This window comes from Syngnathoides biaculeatus, chromosome 6 (assembly GCF_019802595.1).
Source record: "Syngnathoides biaculeatus isolate LvHL_M chromosome 6, ASM1980259v1, whole genome shotgun sequence".
In the NCBI taxonomy this organism is placed as follows: domain Eukaryota; kingdom Metazoa; phylum Chordata; class Actinopteri; order Syngnathiformes; family Syngnathidae; genus Syngnathoides; species Syngnathoides biaculeatus.
This window is the reverse complement of record NC_084645.1, coordinates 5,424,379-5,445,103: the sequence shown is the minus strand read 5'-3', so window position 1 is coordinate 5,445,103 and position 20,725 is coordinate 5,424,379. Positions and strand designations below refer to the sequence as shown.

The 20,725-nt window shown below is 44.1% G+C and overlaps 1 long non-coding RNA gene across 1 annotated transcript; it reads left to right on the top strand.

Annotated features, from left to right (window-relative positions):
- The first annotated feature begins 8,196 nt into the window (after nt 1–8,196).
- Nucleotides 8,197–19,872, top strand: LOC133502465 (uncharacterized). The gene is made up of 3 exons (XR_009795485.1): nt 8,197–11,775; nt 11,850–11,891; nt 19,741–19,872. It is a non-coding gene; the product is annotated as an uncharacterized LOC133502465 (long non-coding RNA).
- The last annotated feature ends 853 nt before the right edge of the window (nt 19,873–20,725 follow it).

The window sequence follows — 20,725 nt, the reverse complement described above, 5'->3', positions numbered from 1 at the left end:
TGTGCACCTATGGCATTGGGGAAACCAGACGTATCGTTTGACGAATTACTCTGTGTCTAATCGGCTGACACAAGTACAATGGGATGTACTAAAGAATCCCTGGAACCTCTCACTGGAGCGTTTCAAATGCGCATTGGAACAATCCACTGAAGTTCAGAAAATTATACAGTCACATACGTCTAACATCTCCAAGCTCATGGTGTCCACATTAGTAGCCAGCGGACGGGTACAACATGCTGCTAAAATAGTACAACAGTCCTCAGCCCATCACTGGTGGGACATCTTTTCAGGGATGTCAGTCACTGCTAGGAGGACTTTGGTGCCCCCTCTGATTCTGTTGGTTATTATAATAATATTGCTATCACTATGTAATCTGCTAACATGTATCTACGTAAGACATATCCGAGCTGAAGTGGAGTGGGTGATTATGCAGCGCATGAGATGATTGTATGCCTTGAGAAAAGTAATGGACACTTCGGTATCGAGAACTATACTGTTAAGTTGGTGCCTCACCCCACTCATATATATACATTTATGCTAGATGGCAAGGATGTTTATCACATCAATATATTCACAGAAACCTAACGTTGCGGGAATTATGGTCCATGTTCTTTCATGACATCATGAATCACACTGGAAATGGAATAGTGTTACCATCGATGTTTGACGGGTATATCAACTAATATGTGAAGCCTCAAGAGTGGAATGAAAGGAGTGTTAATTAGTGATGCTTCCCATAACCGTATAATACCCGAATGTATTGTATCTCACTTGTTTTATCTGGTTCAAAGACAACATTGTATTGTATCTCATTTGTTTTATCTGGTTCAAAGACGACCATTGTTGTGGGATATCTTGATTGTTATGTTTCTCAGAGCCTGAAGGACACACTTAGGTGTCAAATGTAAATTGGCTTGAATTGTTGCGGCGCCAGGTGGGACGGGTAGGCCACCCGCTCTTTCTCTCGCACGCAACTGAAAAGTATAATAGAGAGATGCAGAGCACAAACAGGTAGAGTCTGCTGCGGGTTTCGTACGAACGCCCAGCTGGTTGACAAAGCGGACCTCTACCTGGGTGACGGCTCTCCACCTTCTCGGCAGGTAAGAGGCTCATATGATTGATTTCACGCAATGTCAACCGTGTTTTGAGAACTTGCATTTGGTCGAAATAAATATGCCAGTTATTGAGGCTAAATAGCATTTGGGAATGTTGGTCTTTTGTTGAGTGTCATCTTTGTCTCCTGAGCGCCGACCAGCAACGATCCTTTCAATAAAACAAGAGCATATGATGGAACCCTCTCCAATGAGATACTCCAAGACCAAATGACTAAAATACATAATGCTTATCAAAATTGAAAGAAGCACACGAAGCACTTCATCCACATAAGACACCTGATGGAGAGACTCGTCGTCGAGTAGACACGTGATGCTCTCACCAAACAGATCTTGCAATGGGATCTGATGGGAAAGATGGATAAAGAAGCTTTGTTGAGACTGACTCGATATTTTTATCTACAGCTTCCCAAAGATCTAATGTGTACTCAAAGGGAAGTAGTTCAGCAGTAAGTTCAAGCTTAAAATCAGGACATTCACCTCTGTATTCTGTAAAGATACAAGAAGCCGTAGCAGTGTTAGCTGCAACTCAAGCCACTTTGCATGTACTGCAAGAAATGGAATGTAACAAGAGCTTGAAATGCTGGAAATGAAAACATAGAAAAACTTGCTCTTCAGGAAGCTGAAAATACTACTTGGCTAAAAACTCTAGAACATAAGCAAATGCAAATACAGCATTTACAAGTAGTTAAGAACATGAATGCAGCGAAGGCTAGACTGCAATCTATACACAAGAAGGAGACTTGGATCAAGAAATATAAGAGTGGCTTCATGAACCTAAGCACAAGAAACTTGCATCTAAAGTAAGAGATCTTACAGTGAATTTGAGACCACAAAGTAGTTCCCATGTTCAACCTACTGTGTTAAACCCAAATGCACAAGGGGAGCAGCCTTCTGCCCATCAAGAACACAGCACTGCATCACTAGCCAGTGCAATTGGAGAAGCAATCAATGGAAACCATCTGCCTGTGCCAGAGCCTTCAATGTTCAGTGGAGACCCACTAAAATACAAGGACTGGAAAATGGCATTTCAAACTCTGATCGGCAAATAGAACATTCCAGTGAATGAAAAGGTCTACTACATACGCAAATAAGTGGGTGGACCAGCAAAAATAGCTATTGAGTTATTTTCTGATTGATACTGATGCATCTTACCATTCAGCATGGAACATTTTAAAAGAAAGATATGGAAGCTCGTACATATTTGCTAAAGCCTTTAGAGATAAGATCACATCATGGCCAAAGATAGGACATAAGGATGGTCTTGAGCTAAGGGAGTTTTCAGACTTTCTTCGAGGTTGTGAAGTGGCAATGTGTGAGATCAAAGGACTGGAAATTCTGAATGACTGTGGTGAAAATCAAAGAATATTGGCTAAACGTCCTGATTGGTTAACAGCCAGATTGATCAGACGGGTAATTGAGATCGAAGAAGCCCAAACATTTTTTGTTGAATTTGTCACAAGGGAAGCCAAGATAGCCTGTAACCCTGTGACATCCCTGCATGCGCTGAAGTCTAGTGAGGGTGAAAAGGTCAAACCTCCAAAGACGCTAAGTGTTGGTGCAAAGGTACTGGCAAGCAGTTCTGAAGAGAAACCCGATGTTAAGGGTTGCACATTTTGTGAGAAGCTAAATCCCAGCATTCAAACATGTCGAAAATTCATGGATAAGTCATTTTCAGAAAGAGTCAAATTTGTGCAAACTAATAAAATGTGTTTCAGATGTCTGCAACCAGGACACCTTTCAAAGAACTGCGAAAAGAGAAATGTCTGTAACACATGCAAACAAAAGCATCCAACATGTCTGCACGAAGATCGAGTCACAGGGGATGGAAAGAAAGAACATTGTGTGGATGAAAGAGAAGAGAGTGGAAGATATTCAAAGGAAAATGAAAGGCCAAAGGAGAGAACAGAGTCTAAACCAGGGGTGTCCAAACTTTTTGCAAAGAGGGCCAGATTTGGTAAGGTGAAAATGTGTGGGGGCCGACTATTTAGCCTGACATTCTTTGAACCATTAACATTAAATACAAATTAACTTTTTGGGATTTTTTTTAATTTAATTACAAATGGCATACTTTTACTTTTACATTTTTTTTACATTTAGGTTTTTACCGAATTCACAAACCACAAAAAATTAAGAAAACTATAAAGGATATCTAAGTTCATGTGAAACATTACATATTATTCACTATTATATGCTCACTGTAGGAAAAGTGCTGAAAACAAAACAATGATCACTGCATATTCAAACTGTGATTTTGACCATCACAAAAAAATTAATTAACTGAGATTTAAGAATTTATTCAACTCAGAGGACTTAACAAAGGTCTTGCTGCACTAATGTGAAGGGTGATACTGGGATCTTGACTGCAGTATGTAGTCCATGTCTGGCTCAAGAGCAGTGGTTTTGATGCGCAAGACGTCACGCAGGTGAGAGTCACTCAGTCTCGTCCTCATGCGGCTCTTGTTAATGTTCATAACGGAGAATGTCTTCTCGCACATGTATGTGGAGCCAAACAAGCTCAGCATTTTCTTAGCAAATGTCCGAATTGCTTGGAACCTGCCTTCATCCAGCTGGCGGTAGAAGTTGACAAGAGGGAGCTGTTGGTGCCGACTGCGATGCTCGGCGTCACACTGCAGCTCAATGAGCTCCAGTTGCAGGTGGTCTGGAGCGTCATCAGGGTCCACGGAGAAAGGAGAGGAAAAAAGCGTGATCTCCTTTTCAATAGCTGCAAAGTCCCGAAAGCGCTGCTGAAACTCCTCAACCAGAGATGAGATGTCTGCTGCATACTTTGTCATTTGCGCACTGATATTGATCTGTGGGAAACTGGTCACAATTTCCTGCAGCGACGGGAAATGTGCGGTATTGGGCTGCGCCTGTGACAGGTGTCTTTGGAAAAGTAGCAGCTTGGTCCGAAAGGCTTTGATGTGTGAATACAGTTGGCTTACCACTGCATTTTGCCCTTGAAGGCTTGTGTTCAGCGCATTCAGATGTCGCGTTATGTCAACTAAAAATCCCAAATCAGCCAGCCAAACAGGATCATTTAATTGTGGCATGGGTTGTCCCTTTTTAGTCAAGAATTGTCCAATTTCCTCCCTGAGAGAGAAGAAGCGCTGCAGCGCAGACCCCCGACTGAGCCACCTTACGTCGGTGTGATTCAAAACATCTCCGTATTCAGCCTGGATGTCGAGAAGAAACTGTTGAAACTGGCGGTGGCACAGCGCTTTGGAGCGAATATAATTAATAGTCTTTATCACCGGTTTCATAACATTATCATATTTCATATATTTGGCACAGAGAACTTCTTGATGAATAATACAGTGGAGTTTAATAGCGCTGCCTCTTCTTCGCTGACTTTGTTACAGACAAGGCTTGATAATCCACTCCGCTCGCCAGCCATGGCAGGTGCGCCGTCCGTAATAATCCCGGTGACTTTATTCCACTGTAGTTTCATGTCATCTACGGTGGAACAAACAGAAACAAATAAATCCGTTCCTCTTGTTTGGCCCTTCAGACTCTGGAGGTCCAGAAGCTCTTCACTCACGTTCATGTCATTGTCCACTCCTCTTAAAAAGATCAGTAACTGAGCGGTGTCGGACGCATCCGTGCTTTCATCGCACGCTAACGAGAAAAAGTCAAACTCAGTTCCTTTTGCCTCTAACTGTCTCTTAATATCTAATGAAAGGTCTTCAATTCTCCGTACCACAGTATTACGAGCCAGGCAAATATTGGCAAACTCTTGCTTCTTCGCGGGACAAATTTTCTCAACCATTTCCATTACACAGTCTTTAATAAATTCACCCTCAGTGAAAGGTTTGCAGTGCTTTGCAATCAGCGTTGCCACTTCGTCGCTTGCCTTTGTGGCATTTTCATTTGACTCACGGACTCTTGTGAAAAAGCTTTGCTGTGCCGTTAAAACAGCTTCCAGTTGCTTCACTTTTTCACCGCGTATGTTCCCAGTTAGCTTGTCGTCGCTAGCATGTTTCGTCTGGTAGTGCCTCTTGATGTTGAATTCCTTGAAAACAGCCACAGTCTCTTGGCAAATTAGGCAGACACAGTTGTTTCGTATTTCAGTGAAAAAATACTCAAATTTCCACTTGTCCTGGAAGCGGCGGCCCTCGCGGTCAACTTTCCTTTTTTTGTTTACAGACGCCATGTTAGAAATGGGCTGGGCTGAAACGATCACGCAAGGTCAAGGGTCACGGCGGCCAGAGTGCGGCCACAGGGCTACTGCCATCTTCTGGTGAAATGAAAAATATGAAAAATAGCTTTTTGTACACATGTATTTTATACTGTGGTCAACAGTGCTGGCGGGCCGCATATTATTGATTTCATGATAGAGGCCGCGGGCCGGTAAAAATTTGTCCACGGGCCGCAATTGGCCTGGGGGCCGGACTTTGGACATGTCTGGTCTAAACCAACTGATGCAACATTAAGTGTGGCAACATCTAATCGGGTAATACAAGATACATACAGTACCCATACCTCCTCAGTTATGCAAGTATGGTTATCGATAACAAGTAATCCAGAAAATGAGGTTCTCTGAAGTGCATTTCTAGACAAGAAAGAAAGAAGAAGAAAAGAAAAGGTTGACATTCTGGACACAGAAGGAGCTTGCGAAGTTGAAATTATCCAACCTGGTTTCCAGAAGCACAGTTGTTTACAGTCAGAAGTTAACTGATTTGCAAGTCAGAGGCTTTCATGCTTCAAAGAAGATTCCTCTCCCAGTAACTTACACAAGAGAATTTATTCCTGGCAATCTGAGTCACATTCCTACAGCTAAGACAGCAAGAGCTTGGCCTCACTTGGACCACCTGACTGAAGAAATTGCTCCTTTAATTGATTGTGACATTGGCCTACAAATAGGTCACAATTGTTCTCAAGCCCTGATACCTAGAGAAGTTGTGGCCGACAAAGACAACGAACCATTTGCTCAAAGAACGGATTGTTGTGAGACAAGTAATACCCTGCAAACAGTTGCCTGCTTATCTGACCAGTGAAATTCGATACATTTGTCAAACACAAATAACGAAAGTCGTCAGTCCGCCAGATGTGATAAAGGCTCTTGAGTCTGACTTCAACGAGAGGGGCAAGTATAACCTGTCCTCATGACTTTGCACAGTTGTGCGTGTTTTATGTGTCCTTTCTGTGTTTTTTTTTCTAGTTTTAATGAAAGTGTTGTATCTGCCTTTGTGTGTAATTGCGTTTTTTGTGTTTTAATGTGATGTGTGGCTGTGTGTCTTATGCTCACATTTTTCTGACATTGAAACCAATGAGAGAACAAGAATGTAAGCCTTTTGCTTGTCGGTGCTTACCTAATTGGGTAAAAAATATATATTTTTGTTTAACTCTGTCAAAGAACACAGATTTTCATAACATGTAAACATGCTTTGCATCGTGTCTATGTTACGATTTAAACTTAATCTGCAACTGTTGTATTCTGCGTCTTGGACATTTCCCAAGTCAAATCCCATTGTTTTGGCTATCAGCAAAGATAAGGTTAATCAGGAACAATCTGCCAATTCGATGAAGGCTAAACTGCCCATCCACCAACACTGCCGGCACCTATTTCGCATGGACGTTGTTGATGGTATTTTTCGAATATTTGTTTTTATAACCATTGGGCCAAATTCCAACCCGTATTTACGGCTCTGTGGTTATTGGGAATGTTTTTTATATTTTGCTGAAGCGAGCATAAATGGAATCATGTGTCACTTTATCACTTTATTCTGAGGTCCCAAGTTGAGTCCCGGCCACGCCCGTGTGCAGCCTGCATGTTCTCCCCGTGCCTGCGTGGCTCTCTAAATTGCCCCTAGGTGTGATTGTGAGTGGTGCTGTTTGTCTCCATGTCCCTGTGATTGGCTGGCAACCAGTCCAGGGTGTACCCCACATCCTGCCCATTGAAAGCTGGGATAGGCTCCAAGCACTCCCCGTGACCCTCATGAGGATAAGTGGCTAAGAAAATGGATGGATGGATGGATATCGCCACTGTTTGCCCCTTTTTAAGATGGGGGACCGGATGGTGTGTTGCAATCACAGGGGGATCACGCTGCTCAGCCACCCTGGTCAGATCTATTCAAGGGTGCTGGAAAGGAGAGTCCGTCTGGAAGTCGAATCTCAGATTAAGGAGGAGCAATGTGGTTTTCATCTTGGCCGTGGAACAGTGGACCAGCTTGGCAGGATACTCAAGGGTGTATGAGAGTTTGCCCAAACAGTCTACATGTGTTTTGTGGACTTGGAGGTGTATGACCGTGTCCCTCAGATCGTCCTTTGGAGGGTTCTTTGGGAGTATGCGGTACCGAACCCTCTGATATCGGCTGTTCAGTCCCTATATGACTGGTGCCGGCAGTAAGTCGGACTTGCTTCCGGTGAGAATTGGACTCTGCTAAGGCTGCCCTTTGTCACCGATTTTGTTCATCACCTTTACAGACACAATCTCTAAGCGGAGCTGGGAAATAGAGGGGTTCCGGTTTGGTAGCCTTCGCATTGCATCACTGCTTTTTGCAGATAAGGTGATTTGGCTGACTTCATCAAGCTGTGATCTCCAAAGCTTACTGGAATGATTTGCAGCTAGGTGTGAAGCAATTGGGATGAGAATCAGCACCTCCAAATTTGAAACTATAGTCCTTACTCAGAAAAAGGACTAGTACACCCTGAGCACCAGCCAATCACAGGGAACGTGTAAACAAACAACCATTTGCATTCACATTCATACCTCTAGAGAATTTAGAGTTGTGAGTTAACTTACCCTGTGTGATTTTGTTGCATGTAGGTTATCTGGAATAAAAAAAGCAAGGGGAGCAGGTACATGATTAACAAACATTCCTTCATGTCAAAACATTGGAATCTGGAATGTCGTTAAGCTTGTCTGACTTTCAGGCTCTCAAGGCACATGAATTCCTCACACCTCCCATGCCCGTGACAAAAAACAAAAACAAAAAAACACTATATACAGGTTTTTCAAGCTACTGAAACAGAGATCAGTAAAATCAACATAAAATTAAATACGGTACAATAGAATCAAATACAAAATAAGTGATCAAATTGTGGTGCCTTTATGTTACCCAGGTTCAGAAGATTACCTTCATACAATGTTGCCACAAATGGTGAAAATACAAATATTTTCCTTGGCCTGGAGGTAGACTACTCTGGTGCCACCCATTATTTTAACCGGATTAATTGGTGAGGTAAAAAGATCTGTAAGGGGTGGTATTATCACATGCGTTGTATCTTGATGGCACACAATCACCATCTACTCAATATTTTAATTGTGTCAAAGGTCAATTTATTGAGTTTGGTCTAGCTACATGTGATAATACTGTCACACTTAAAAACAAATTTTAAACAAAACAAAAATACTGTCCTCACAAAATGTCATTTAGAGTTTGTAAATAAAAATATATAGTTTAATAAAACAAATTATGACCTCTATCATGAATCCAAAACAAATGTTTATTTGCTTTATTTATTGACAGTCATTTAATAACAAACAGTGTGCCACAGATACCTTGAAAAATTAATTAGTTCATTTACTGATTACTTGATTTCAAAAGTAATGAAGTTAGAAAAAATAATGTTTTAGTTACTTTAGCAGCTGTCAACTGACAGGAATAACTTTTATACACAGTACAAAAAAATTTGCCATATTCTTGGTAATGTACGGCACACAAGTGACAGAATGGTGTCAGTAACCTGAATTATTTGTGTGTACTTGAAGCCTCACTAAATGGGCAACTTTGAACAGACTTGTCAAGCGAAATAGCTACCTAAATGTAAACAAGCACACCATTCACAGTACACTTCTTTAAAGACTCTTGACTGATTGACTACCTACCGACCTACCTACCACCTACAGTCACCAGTGTGCAGTTTTCATGTTCTCCCCATACCCATGCACGTCCAAGTACTCCGATTTCCTCCCACAGCCACGAAAAAATATGCATGGTAGGTTGACGTTTCTAAAACTGTCTCCTGCCCATTGAAAGCTGGGATTGGCTCCAGCACTCCCCACGACCTTTGTGAGGATAAGCAGCTAAAAAATAGATGGATGGATAGTATTTTCTGTACCTGTAAATTATTTCCATGGAAAAAAGGTTCAAATAAGTAGTTACAACAATGAACAAAAACAACACCATTGTCTTTGTAAAAGCAGAATATTATATACACCTCTATTGAATTGTATTGTGCAAGTGGTTTGAAGGTTGTGGCTGGTCAGTGTGAGTAACAGGCGTCATCTAGTGGCTATTGAAGTAATTGGAAGACATTGGGGAAGAATTATTATTTTTTTTTGCGAAGGAGGGATCCAAGTTAGATTTTTATGCTGATTAAACCTACAAATGGCATGCAGATTCCAAAATTGCAGTCATTCCCCCCCAGAATGTTAAAGTATTTTTTTCTCCCATAGTTTACGTTCCAGATAAGGAAGATTGCACTGATTAGCTGTAGTGAAGATGTTGAGGTTCTCGCTCGGAGTGACCAGGTTGGATAGGATTAGAAATGAGCTCATTCGAGGGACAGCCAAAGCTGGATGTTTTGGAGACAAGATTCGAGAGAGCAGACTTCGATGGTTTGGACATGTTCAGAGGCGAGAGAGTGAGTATATTGGTAGAAGGATGCTGAGGATGGAGCTCCCAGGCAAAAGAGCGAGAGGAAGACCAAAGAGAAGGTTTATGGATGTGGTGAGGGAAGACATGAGGGCAGTTGGGGTTAGAGAGGAAGATGCAGGAGATAGGCTAAGATGGCAAAAGATGACACGCTGTGGCGACCCCTAACGGGACAAGCCGAAAGGAAAAGAAGAAGAAGAAGAAGAAGCACTGATTAGCTGTAGTAAGAGTTGCCAGCTGATTACAATTAGACTCATCCACAGCTACGTGGCAACTTGTTTATTCAGTCACAATTGGGACAGCGGAATGAGAATTCTGTGCAGCTCCTCATCAGTCTGTGCTATGAGAATCTTTAACAGAAAGATAACAAAGTAGGAATTGAGAGGATTTGTGCTGATCTTGTAACCACGGGCATGCTGCTGTAATTTCTATCACCGTTTATGCTGGGCTTTTTCCCCATCTAAGTGTTTTATTTACATGAGTATATATTTCCTTTAAGTGGTACGGTGGGACTACTGGTTAGAGCGTTGGCCTCACAGTTGTGAGGACTGGGGTTCAAATCCTGGCCCCGCCTCTGTGGATAATGTATGTTCTCCCTGTGCCTACGTGGGTTTTCTCTGAGCACTCTGGTTTCCTCCCACATCTCAAAATTATGCATTCATTGAAGACTCTAAATTGGCCCCAGGTCTGATGGTGACAGCGACTATTGTCTATCTCCATGCCCCCTGCAATGGATATGTTTCCAATTACGTCACCACCACCCTTAGACCAATGGGATAAATTAATGATGGAAAAAAACCTCATGCTTCACCCATCACCTGTATTCTCTGACCTCTATGACACACAAGATGGCATAAATGGAAACCTATCCATTGGCTGGCAACCAGTTAAGGGTATAATGCCAGTTGACAGCTGAAAAAGTCTCCAGCACTCCCGTCTCCCTCGGGATGATAAGCAGCTCAGAAAATTGATGGATGGATATATCTGACAACTTCATTTTGGGAATAAAAAAAATCATCTGAAAACCTCATTGTGGCGAAGCTTACATCCTGAATGAGTCTTTTAATATATAAGCATTGTAACCCCATAAAACCACTGTTTCCGTCTCAAGGCTCCTATAATAACACATATTTGGATGGAAAGGTGTTATGTCCCTAACGGCCTCATGCTACTGGACGTGTGTAACTGCATTATAAAATATTCAAATGGATTAGAAACAATTTGTTTTATGTATCATGTGAAGATACAGAGTTTACATAATAGTCTCATTTTTTAGCTCGACATTCTCAGCGAACAGGATAAAAACATGTGACTGTATGCGCAGGCGTTTACATAATGGGCACTCCAAATGTTCTAAAAGCCAGAAGATTGCATCCTTGCACAACTGAGAGTTGTGAGAACTGTAAGAACTGTGAGTTCTTATCAGAAAAAAATTTCCTGTCAATTGACTGTCTTTTGTTTCTTTGTTCTTGTTATTTTGTTCTGTTCTTTGTAGTCAACATGTATGTTGTAATACGGTACCACCAACTGGGTAAGTTTCTTTTGGCTTGTCCCTTTCAGGGTCGCAACAGCGCATATATATGTTTGGCACAATTTATTTATTTAAAGAAAAGGCACAACACTTCTCAGGGAGTGGAGCCCCCAGTGGGATACGAACACACAACCCATGGTTTACCAAACCAGTGCTCTAACCACTGAGCTATGAGGCCTCACAGTGCCACTGACTATTGGTGACAAATTCCTTGTGTGTTTTTCCATACTTGGCCAATAAAGTTTATTCTGAGGATAGAATACTGAGTGTAAATTTTAGTTTCAGAAACCAAGTATTATTTTTTTTTTAACTCCACAAGCAGTCAAGTTTGTGTGTGTCTTTGTGTATGCTATGAATTGATGCACATGTTAGTATCATTTGCCTCTATGTGTAATATTTACAACTGACCACCAAAGTAACAGGTCCTCTCAGAGTCTTCAAAAACTGAGATTGTGACACATGGGAACATACCTCACCGATGGACACACGCAGACCAGGGGTACCCACTACAACTCGTCTGACCTTGGAAGAGGTACAATGCATTTCTCATATATTCTACAATTCATTGAGACAACTATAGATTAACAATACTTGTTTTATTGGCAGATGAAACCTTGACTTCATCTTATTTCAGCAGATATGACACAGGTGTGTATTATCCATTTAAGAATATCTGAAAACCAATATGCTTGGGAAAAATAAACTTTATCACCTATTTTTTTTCTCAAATTACAACTTGTCTAGATGATGTTTTGCGGGGGCAAATACTTGGAATAACCCCGACCACTCTGCCTGATTCACAAGCTAACAGCAGCACAACACGGGTAGAGACTGAATATCAGAGACAGGTCCATCAATCGCGGAAGAAGATGTTAAAAAAAGATTCAGACAAAACTTTGTTCGACACACCACACAAACAAGAAGCAGTTCAATCCACACTACGTCTGCAGAAAGAATTGGACCGCTATTTCTATCAAGATAAATGGAATAAGACCAGACATATTTATACTAATCACAATGTTTGTCAGGGTAAGTCTACTTCCTTTGCATTCAGCGAATCAGCTAATTTAAAAAAAAACTTCATACTGTTCTACATCTACATCAAGAAATGGATGATAAATTGCACCCTCAACACAAATGTGGTAACACAATTATATGCAGGGTTCCCTCGCAAAAAAAAAAAAAAAAACAGGCTTACATTATTGCGGGAAGATGGATTGATAATAGGCACATGATTGGTCCCTGCTGCGACATCAACCATCGAGAGCATGAGTGGATCTATCTTGTGAGCTAATTGGCTGCGCTTCATCGAAGCCCCACCCAGCAACTTCCGTTCCACCTTTTCCCTTGTCCTTTCCGCCATTTTCTATGCTGTTGACTACGCAATAGACTTTCATGTTCACAAACTTGACAAAGTGCTGTGCTGTTGCAAAACCTTTATCTGGAGTGCTCAAGAAGATGAGGAAGATGATGACAATCAACGAAAAAGTAAAACTTTTGATTTTGATCAAAAACAGCAGAAGTTACGCTTTGTGGCATGCCATTAAGGCATGAATAAATACACGGTGTGCTACATCAAATCCACAAAACCACATCAATAACTAAGTAAGTGAAACATGTGGTGACTGCGAAATAAGAGGTTTGTTCAAATGGAAGCTGCATTATCTCTGTGGACAGCGGATTGCAGAAAGACGGCCCAGTGACGATGAAGAAGTTCAAGAAAGTGCTGACAAACCTCAAGCTGCAAGGAGGGATTCACCCCTTTGAGGATGAGGTTTTTCGGCAAGCAAAAGTTGGTTTGAAAAATTTCAGAAGTGTTAGAAGCGTGCCTCTGTATGGTGAGGCTTCCTATGGTGACAACGATACTGCTCGTTGTTTTAGGGAGGAATAATTTGCACAAGACACCGATGACAATATGGCACAAGCTGTCGAGTTTAGCAATTGTGTCATGGCCCTGCCGGTCCCTGACGCGGCACGCACCTCCAGTAATCAGTGGAGGTGCACACCTGGGCCTCGTTTCACGTAATCACGGCCAATACACATAGGACCACATGTAGGGTCTGGCCTTTGCCAGATCGTTGCCTCATGCCTCGTTCCCGCACTCTCCTGATACTGTTCTTGCTCTCACATGTACCGACTCCTGCCTGCCCACTGACCTGCCTTTAATGCCTGCCGATTTCATTACTGCTGCTTCCGTGGACTGCCTGTTGCGTTCTCGACACTAGACTGAATAAAGACGTTTCCCAAACCGCCTCTGCGCCTCCCGAGTTGTGTATTTGGGTCCAACCCCATGTTCTGGTTGTGACATTGTGTTGACTGGTTTATGTCCTTGTAAAGGGGAATTTTGAAGCAGAAGGAAAAACAAAGACAACACCATGTTTTTCTCAAAGATAAAAACCTCAGTTGCACCATCAGCACTGTTGGATTAATTGGATTAAATGTACATAAAGTTATCTCATATTTGCTCTCGTTTTGCTTTTAATGCTTGATCGATAGATAGACGTGATTAAACAATGCGATGCAATTAAGAGAGGCACATTGGTGGAACTGAGGGTACGTCACAACAGTGAACGGAGGTGACATCACAATAGTGAGAAGGAAGGGATGTCACAGGGGTGCATCAGGAACATTCTGCACTCTACAGGAGAAGACATCATGCATTTGCTTTGTTTGTCACACTTGCTTACAGTTGCTTTGTCTATCACGTTTGCTTGGTTTGTTACTTTGCGGACCGCCCTAAGGAAATAAATAATGGACCACAGCCAAGAGGGGCATAGCCTGGCCACACCTCTGACACCTGTCACTGGCCACAGCTCTTTTCCATGTGGACTCTAATTAGACCTTGTATTTATTGTGCAAGTGTCGTCAAACGGATGATTTTTGGTATATTATTAATGAAAAACCCACAGCCAATATGGTCCCATGTGTTTTTTCACCACAAAACATGATTTTGACGTATACAGCTTTTTGTAACTCCCGCCATGAAAATTCTCTCGAGGGATTTGTTTTTGAGAAGAAGCAGGAAGTGACATGCAGGACAGAGGCGCGCCCTAGTGGACTTATTTGTTTCCACATTGTTTTTGGAATGTTGATAGGGATGACACCCGGGCTTTAAGTTTGGAGTTTTGTCACTGGCTTTGCCAATTCGTTGCCTTGTGTCAGTGTATTGCGTTCCATGCCAGTTGGATTCTCCACTACTCAGAGTATGTGTAGTGTTGAGCTATCCTCGTCTATACCGTGTATGACCTTGATCTTGAATAAAACCACGCCTAACACCATGTCGTCTTGGAGTCCTGCATGTGGGTCCACCACTGCACCTTTGGTTCATGAAAGAACGCACCAAGCAGAACCGGACCCAGCAGGAAAGGCGAGACGTTGCCGGGCACTTCGCTGGGGACACCGCCGAGTTGATCGCAAAGCTTCTGGCCCAGAGGGAGAAGGGGTCCGTGACCCCCGTGTTGCAGCGATCTGAGGATCCTGAGGCCTTCTATCGCGAAATGCGGGTGGAAATAGAGCAGCTGAGTGCAGAACTTGCGGTCCTCTTGGACCATGTTCGGCGGGAATTAGATTACCAGCCGAGCAACAGACTCGCTGCTGATCCATGCTCACGCTGCGGTAGCCACCGATCCGCTACCGAGATGCGAGATACGGTCGTCAGGCTGCTGTGAACGGGTCTCCGCTGAGGCACATTCATCAGGCGGGTGTGGACAGGTTGCTGCCGGGACAGGAACATGAGGCAGCCATGGAGGGGTCATCGCTGACAAAACAGGAACGTGAGCCGACTGTAGATGGGTTGGTTGCCGGATTGGTTGGCTGTGGCTTGGTCATCACTGGAGTAGCGGCGGAGGTCGGCTGAGGCTCAGTCGCTGGTGTGACAGGGTTGGACGTCAGCTGAGGCTCAGTCGCTGGTGTGACACGGTTGGACGTCATCTGAGGCTTGCTGGGGCGAAAGCGATAGGTCGTTGTGGCTTGGTCGCTGGTGAAGCGTGGGCGGCTGTCGGCTGTGGCTTGGTCACAGAGCCACACCCTACTTGGGCGTCTCCTCTTGCCACCTTGCGGAGGACCTGGATAGATGGCCAAACGGATTCCCCAAAAAGGTTTAGAGGAAGAGGACTTGGACGCACAGGGCGAAGGCACTCGGGGCTGGAAGAATAGGTTGGCAAAACAAACTGACTGGGACCAATCCCCGGGAGAGGAAAATCAGAGTCATTGTCTGAGTCAGAATCAGGCAGCCAGCCATATAAATATAAGTGTTCCTCGTAATCTGAAAAATCTGAGTCCAGCAAGACATGTGGTGGTGAGCGGGTCGTGGTTGGGGAATAATCAGGACACTCGGGTGGTGCAGACGACGTGGTAGGTGGAAACAACAAAACAGAGCCCACCTGGATAGGAGATGCTTAGTCTTCAGGCAGGCGGCATGGCCAGCGACGCCGTGTCTTCCCTGTTGGGTCCTGTACTGGCCAGTTCGTTCTGTCAGGGATCAGCGGTACGGCGGCGGACCCAAATGCAGGACATCCAGACAACGGCATGATATTAGGCGTGGCTCTATTCCAGAAGCAGTGTCCACACACAGTAACACAATGCAATGAACTGGCAAAGGTCAGTGACAAAAACTCCAACATAAAGGGTAATGTGTAATGTCTAATCCAAATGATCTTACCTAGATGAAAATATATGTTCAGTTGTACCATAAAATACGTATCCTCTTTGATTTTTCCCAAAAATACGGTTTTGAATTAAAGCCAGCGAACTTTGACCTAGTTTCCATCACAAGAAAAACGACTAATTTCAGGGGCGGAGCCTCTGATGTCACTCACGGTGGACGGCGGTGCGACTTACATGAGCACCAGACTCGCTGGTTTTGAAAATTCCTCAGTGATTGTGAGCTAAAACCAATCCATAACAATGTTGAACACAAGTGTGGTTCAGTTTTGTAGCATGAATAATTCTGGTCACAGTGTGCATTATTTTTACAAAGACCGAAGCCTCAGAAGACAGTGGGTAAGCTTTGTGCAAATGAATAGGGCTAATTTTTCCAAACCAAATTCACGTGCAGTGAGCATTTAATCTGAACACGTTTCGGAAAGCTGAGCACCGGCACACATCCATCCATCCATCATCTACTGCTTTTCCGGGGATGGCTCGCGGGGGAAGTAGCTTCAGCAGGGATACCCAGACTTCCCTTTCCCCAGCCACTTCTTCCAGGTCTTCCGGAGGGAGCCCGAGGCGTTCCCAAGCCAGCCGAGAGACATTGTCTCTCCAGCGTGTCCTGGGTCGTCCTCGGGGTAACTTTCCAGTGGGACATGCCCGCAACACCTCACTTGGGAGGCGTCCAGGAGGCGTCCGAATCCGATGCCCCAGCCATCTCATCTGGCTCCTCTCATAGTGCAAAAAAGTCACGACTCGACACTGAGCCCCTCCCGGATGACCGAGCTTCTCACCCTATCTCTAAGGGAGAGCCTGGACACCCTGCGGAAGAAACTCATTTCGGCCACTTGTAACTGGGATCTTGTTCTTTCGGTCACGACCCACAGTTCATGCCCATAGGTGAGGGTAGGACCGTAGATTGGTAAATTGAGAGCTTTGCCTTTCGACTTAACCCCCTCTTTACCACAATGGACCAATACAAAGTCCGCATCACTGCAGACACTGCACCGATCTGTCTGTCGATATCCCTCTCCATATTTCCCTCACTCGTGAAGAAGACCCAAAGATACTTGGGAAAGCCTCTCATCCCCAACCTGGAGAGGGCACACCACCCTTTTCTGACTGAGGACCATAGTCTCGGGTTTGGAGGTGCAGATTCTCATGCCAGCCGCTTCGCACTCACCTGCGATTCGCTCCAGTGAAAGGTGGAGATCATAGCTTGATGAAGCCAACAGAACTACATCATCTGCAAAGAGCAGAGATGTGATGTTGAGGCCACCAAACCGGACACCCTCTACACCTTGGCTGCGCCTAGAAATTCTATCCATAAAAATTATGAACAAAATCGGTGACAAAGGGCAGCCTTGGCGGAGTCCAACTCTCACCGGAAACATGTCCGACTTATTGCCAGCAATGCAGACCAAACTCTGACAGCGGTCATGCGGGGACAGAACAGTGCATATCAGGTGATTCGGTACCCCATACTCCAGAAGAACCCCCCACAGCGCTCCCCGAGGGACACAGTCGAATGCCTTCTCCAAGTCCACAAAACACATGTAGACTGGTCCACTGTTCCACGGGCAGGACGAAAACCACATTGCTCCTCCTGAATCTGAGACTCGATTTCCCGTCGGACCCTCCTCTTCAGTATCCCTGAGTAGACCTTACCAGGGAGGGTGAGGAGTGTGACCCCTCTATAGGTGGAACACACCCTCCGGTCACCCTTCTTGAAAAGGGGGACCACCACCCCAGTCTGCCAGTCAGTCTCAGTAACAGAACACCACTCAAGTTCTGATCGGGGGGGGGAGGGGGTTCCTTCCCAATCACGCCCTTCCAGGTCTCACTGTCATTGCCCAAAAGGGCATTGAAGTCCTCCAGCAGATTGATGGAGTCGCCAGAGGGAGCGCTCTCCAGCACTCCCTCTAAGGAGTCCAAAAAGGGTGAATACTCTGGACTGCTGTTTGGTACAGAAGCACAAACAACAGTCAGGACCCTTCCCCCCTTACGTACAAACAGAGGGAGGCTACCCTCTCATCTACTGGGGTAAACCCCAACATAAAGGCTCCGAGCCGTGGGGCAATAAGTATACCCATACCTGCTCAGCGTCTCTCCCAGTGGGAAACTCCAGAGTGGAACAGAGTCCAACCCCTCTCAAGAGGAGTGGTGTCAGAGCCCAAGTGGTGCATCGAGGCAAGTCGGACTATATCTAGTCGGAACTTCTCGACCTCACGCACCAACTCGGGGTCCTTCCCTGCCAAAGAGGTGACATTCCATGTCCCTAGAGCTAGTTTCTGTAGCCGGGTATCAGATCGCCAAGCCTTTGGTCACCACCCAGCTCACATTGCACATTGCCGCAATGGAACCTCTCACAGGTGGTGAGCCCATGGGAAGGGGATCCATGTTACGCTTTCGGGCTGTGCCCGGCCGAGCCCCATGTGTGCAGGCCCGGCCACCAGGCGCTTGCCTTCGAGCCCCACCTCCAAGCATGGCTCCAGAGGGGGGCGCCAGTGACCCACGTCCGGGCAAGGAAAACCAAGATCCAATTTTTGTAGTCATTATAGGGGGTTTTGGAGTCGTACTTTGTCTGGTCCCTCACCTAGGACCTGTTTGCCATGGCTGACCCAACCAGGGGCATGAACCCCCAGACAATTTAGCTCCTAGAACCATCGGGACACACAAACCCCTCCACCACGATAAAGTGTCAGCTCGAGGTAGGGCACCCCTACACAAAGGACCAAAACTGCAAAGACCTTTTGTTAAAAGACAAGCTGCAGAGGTATGTTGATAATCTTTTATTTCCTGAAAACCATGAACACTGTTTACATGGTTGAATGATAGAAGCACACGTCGTACTTTGCGAAAAATATTTTACCGCAAATACTGAAAAATGACCATTCGGAACTAGAAAAAAGGATAATGTGTAGAAATGGAAGCACGGAGGAACAGTTGGAAAGCGTTGCTCTTACAGTACTGAGAACCTGTGTTCAATCCCAGCCCTCCGTGTGTGTAGTTTGCATTTTCTCTCCATGCCTGAGTGAGGTTCCTCTCACATCCCAAAAACATTGGAGAATCTAAATTGGCCCTATATGTGATTTTGAATGCGGCTGTTAGTCTCAATGTGCCCTGTAATTGGTTGGCAACCAGCTCCGGGTGCCCCCTACCAATTGCCCGTTGAAAGGTAGGATAAGCTCCAGCACTCCTGCAACCCTCGTGAGAATAAGTGGCTAAGAAAATGGACAATGGATACAAACCTTTTTTTTTCATTTATTAATTTTGTTGCAGTTTTTTTAATTTTAATAAAATATTACTTAAGCAGTTTTTTAATTGTCAAAAAAATATTATATAACAAAACAAGCAGTATTACATACTAGTCACTCACAGGACACCTGTTATCAAAAACAATTTGTGAACCATTATATAGAATGAAATAAACCTGTGCTTCATCAATACATCCATCCATTTTACTTTGCCGCTTATCACGAGGGTTGTGGAGAGTGCTGGAGCCTATCCCAGCTGTTAACGGGCAGGAGACAGGGTACACCCTGAACTCGTTGCCAGCCAATCGCAGGGCACATCAAGACAAACAGCACCACTCACAATCACACCTAGGGCCAATTTAGAGTCAGCAATTAATGCATGTTTATGGGATGTGTCAGGACACCGGAGTGCTCTGAGAAAACTCACGCAGGCATGGGGAGAACATGCAAACATGCAAACAAACAGGCAGGGCTGGGATCGAAGTGGGTCCTCAGAACTGTGAGGCCAATGCTTTACCAGCTAGTCCACTGTTTCATCAATACAGTTTTTCTTATTTTATAAACTTTGAACCTTATTTTTCTGTTAGTTACAGATGTTGCAGGAAGCATCTTCTGCACAAGAGGTTGACATCGAACCAGAAGATGCTGAATCTCCATCTTTGGTCCATTCCAAAAGTTGCCAGACTGAAGTGACTATTCATGACGGAATACATCTTTCCGACAACATGTATTTCAACCTCAGTTGTTGTCAAAGTACTCTTCTTGAAAGACCAAATAATTCTGTGCTAATGTTATGTAACATTTATACAAAATATAAGCGTACAGTTAAATAAAAATGCTATGATGCTACTTCTGTGGTGTATGTTTACTTCATATACATCAACATTTACACAAAGAAAAACAAAATTAGGATGTAGACCATTTAAATCCTGTGTACTCTTGGCCCTCAGAATCAGGAAATGTGTCACGAATCTTTGACACACAGCACGATGAAAGTGCCATGGGGTTATTACTGCCAAAAATTTCCCAACATCAAGTATGTCGCATTAACCTGAAAAAAAAGAATATATGACAATTTTCCATAATGGGACTGTTAGATTGGACAAATGCTGCTTTTAGTAGGGCGACATGGAGGAGCAGCTATAAACCGTTGGCCTCACAATTATGAGGACTCTGGTTGAATCCTGGCCCACCTGTGTGGAGTTTGCATGTTCTCCCCGTGCCTGCGTGTGTTTTCTCCGGGATGTCCAGTCGGGATCTCCACTTCCTTCTGCTTGATGACAGCTGAGATAGGCTCCAGCACTCCCATGACCCTTGTGAGGATGCGATGAAGAAAATGGATGGATGAATGTAAATGGCAAAAAGTTGGGCTGATTATGAGAAGTTTTTTTTTTTTTCCAAAATACTGTAGCTCTTACTTACTGTTGTGGAAAATTCAGTCGCTGCCTATACTGTTCCTGGAATTGTGACTGCCATTTTCTGGTGAATATGTTGACTCTCATGGCAACAAAAACTCTTCTGTTGTTTGCATAGGAATGCACCATTTACATGCACACCTGTGAATATAATAAATAAATA